Genomic DNA, 3,882 nt, shown 5'->3' on the forward strand with positions numbered 1-3,882 from the left:
CGGTGCCGCGCTATGAGCTTGTAGATCTGCTATTTTTTTGCCATTTTAAAAACCTCTTAAAATGACATGGATGCGTTCCAGGTCTTAAAGGGTTAACTGCATAAACATTAGCCTCCCTATTCTGGGGCGAACATTGGGTGAAAACATGATTTCACCCAGCTGATAAGATCCCTTCATCACTTTGCTTGTTGATGCCCTTTTATCCAAGGACATGTAGAGGAGAGGGTGCTTCCACATCCCAACAAAACATTGTGTTTGCAGGCTACTCTGCCCTGCCAAGCCAACGTGCAGTAACTACGAAAACATAATCACTGAAAAATGGGTTTAAAAGTGATTCAACTGGTCAGTCAAATGAGATATGGGCATATAAGTGAAATTACACTATTTGCACATCTGTTCTTGAGGTAATTGTTTATCCCCCAAAATCACGAAGGCTAATTTGACCTTTGGGACACACAAATAAGTCTGTGTGTCCAAAAACGTAGTTACTGCACTTTGGCTTGGCATGGTATCTACTTTATCTATCTATCTATCTATCTATCTATCTATCTATCTATCTATCTATCTATCTATCTATCTATCTATCTATCTATCTATCTATCTATCTATCTATCTATCTATCTATCTATCTATTATATCTATCTATCTATCTATCTATCTATCTATGATATGCACAAAGCACCTCCAAGCTGCTGATAGTCTGTACAATAACCTACAGGTCTGTACATATAGAACCACAACTGAAATACACAAACATTAACTTTAAATGGAATGCCTTCTAGGGATCCATCTGCCTCACCAACGCCTGTGGCAAACATACAGGCAGGTCATCTGGCAGGTTCATCAAGTCAACGGTTTGAACTCCTGCTGCAGGAAAGAGAGACAAACGAAAAACACATGACTGCATGCTAATTTACACCAACTATATTTAAATAATGTATTTACATCAACTACATTTAAATAATGTATTTACATCAACTACACTTAAATAATTAATTTACATCAACTACATTTAAATAATGTATTTACATCAACTACATTTAAATAATGTATTTACATCAACTACACTTAAATAATTAATTTACATCAACTACATTTAAATAATGTATTTACATCAACTACACTTAAATAATTAATTTACATCAACTACATTTAAATAATGTATTTACATCAACTACATTTAAATAATGTATTTACATCAACTACATTTAAATAATTAATTTACACCAACTACATTCAAATAATTTATTTACACCAACTACATTTAAATAATTTATTTACACCAACTACATTTAAATAATTTATTTACACCAACTACATTTAAATAATTTATTTACATCAACTACATTTAAATAATTTATTTACATCAACTACATTTAAATAATTTATTTACATCAACTACATTTAAATAATTTATTTACATCAACTACATTTAAAATGCTTGTTTGTGTTTGTGCTCACCTTGAAGAAAACAGACTATTTCTATGTCTCCTCTGTGGTTGGAGGTATACAGCGCATGGCATAAATATGTATTTACCAAGGGGCCACATGCTATTCTGGCCCAATGTTTCTGAACGTGGTGGGTCACTGGAGACTGGCCCAATCGGAGGACCAGAGATGCGGGGGGGGGGGGGGGGGGGGGGGGGGGGAGATAGAGACTAAAAGCGTGAGAAGAGGGATTCGGGGAAGAGAGGTGAAGGATAGGAATGGGGTGAAGAGAGTGAGAGAGGGACAGACAGACAGACAGACAGACAGACAGACAGACAGACAGACAGACAGACAGGCAGACAGACAGACAGACAGACAGACAGACAGACAGACAGACAGACAGGCATGTGAACCGAAGCTCACGTGCGACGCGTTGTGAGCTTGTAGATCGGCAACTTTTGCAACTTTTCTGACCTTGTGGAATCTCCCCCTGACTACCCCATGTTACAATAAAAAAGTAAAACTAACACTACAACTAATAATAAAGAAAATCAGCTAAACTAGTAAACCTGCTTTAAAAACGATTCAAAACTACCCCCCCCCCCCCCCCCCCCCCCACCCTGGAACCCCCCCCCCCGTCAAAGTCATGTGATGATGACACTGATGTGGGGAGATTGATATTCACACTCCATTCATCGTCCTCCACACCTGACTGCCCTGTTTACGTCCCCACGCAATTACTGTCTACCCAACACACACACACACACACACACACACACACACACACACACACACACACACACACACACACACACACACACACACACACACACACACACACACACACACACACACACAGAGAGAGACTGTGTGTGTGTGTGTGTGTGTGTGTGTGTGTGTGTGTGTGTGTGTGTGTGTGTGTGTGTGTGTGTGTGTGTGTGTGTGTGTGTGTGTGTGTGTGTGTGTACCTCTCTGAAACACCAGGGGGGGGTGAGGGGACCACAAAAAAAAAAGGATAATTTCAACTATATAATAGTTTCTCATTTGAATTTGCATCTATAGATACAGCTCTGCCTTTCTCTCAAGGAAGAAGAATCGCCTTGAATTCAATGCTTCACGGGGTGTGTGATAAATTGGTAGAAAATAAGTCATTTTTGGGGTGAACTACTCCTTTAAGCTAATCATCTGGGGACCAGTGGTGTAAAGTAACAAAGTACTGTACTTAAGTAAAATTTTGAGGTACTTTTACTTTCTTAGAGTATTTCCAGTTTTCAGTACTTTTACTTCTACTCCACTACATCTCAGAGGCAAATATTGTACTTTTACTCCACTACAATTTGTTTTAAACTTTAGTTACTAGTCGCATCGCGACGCGTTGTGAATTCTTTTTGAATTCTGGACTTTTACTTGTGACAAAGTATTTCTATATTGCAGTATTAGTACTTTTACTTAAGTATAACAGTTGAGTACTTTTTACACCACTGAAAATAAGTCATTTGTTTGGGGTGAACTGCTCCTTTAAGCTAATCATCTGGGGACCCCCCAACATAATTTGAGGACCCCCCTGTGGATACCGAGCCCCAGCTTGGGAACCAGTGCTCTCTAGAGCGTTGGTTCTCAGGGGTCTAATAGATCTGTTTTATTCAACGGTCTTTGTCGCCCCCGTGTGGACAAACTGAGTCAATAGTGAACTTCAAGATCAAAGTAAAAGTACTCAAATGTGTGAAAATAGCAGATCTACAAGCTCACAGCTCGTTGTGAGCTTGTAGATCTGCTATTTTCAAATAGCCTATGTATAAAATAGAGCTAAAGTGGTTAATGTATGTTTTATAATGTAATAATTTATATCTGCAGAGTAACTAGTAACTAAAGTTTACAAATAATTGTAATGGAGTAAAAGTAAAATTTTTGCCTCTGAGATGTAGTGGAGTAGAGGTAAAAAGTAGACAATTGGAAATACTCCAGCAAATTAAAAGTACCTCAAAATTGTACTTAAGTAGAGTATTTGAGTAAATGTACTTAGTTACTTTACACCACTGGTAATAACACATATTATATGTATGCGTTAACAGTGGTGTAAAGTAACTAAGTACATTTACTCAAGTACTACGTCTTTACGTCCTTCCTTCCGGTTCTGGCGTTGTTGCCAGATTGTTGCGATAGAAATAAGCGACCAGGGTCTATTATTATTAAACCTATAACATAATGTGTCAGCTGTTTGAAAGTAGCAGATCTACAAGCTCACGTTGGGTATTTATAGTAGTAAATATGTGTAATCAAATAGTATTGGATTACTCTATATTTGTAATCAAATAGTATTGATTACATTGTATTTGTAATCAAACAGTAATGGATTACTCTATATTTGTAATCAAATAGTATTGATTACATTGTATTTGTAATCAAACAGTAATGGATTACTCTATATTTGTAATCATGAAATAACAACCATGA

Source organism: Gymnoscopelus microlampas (genome assembly GCF_963454915.1).
Source record: "Gymnoscopelus microlampas genome assembly, chromosome: 22".
NCBI lineage: Eukaryota > Metazoa > Chordata > Actinopteri > Myctophiformes > Myctophidae > Gymnoscopelus > Gymnoscopelus microlampas.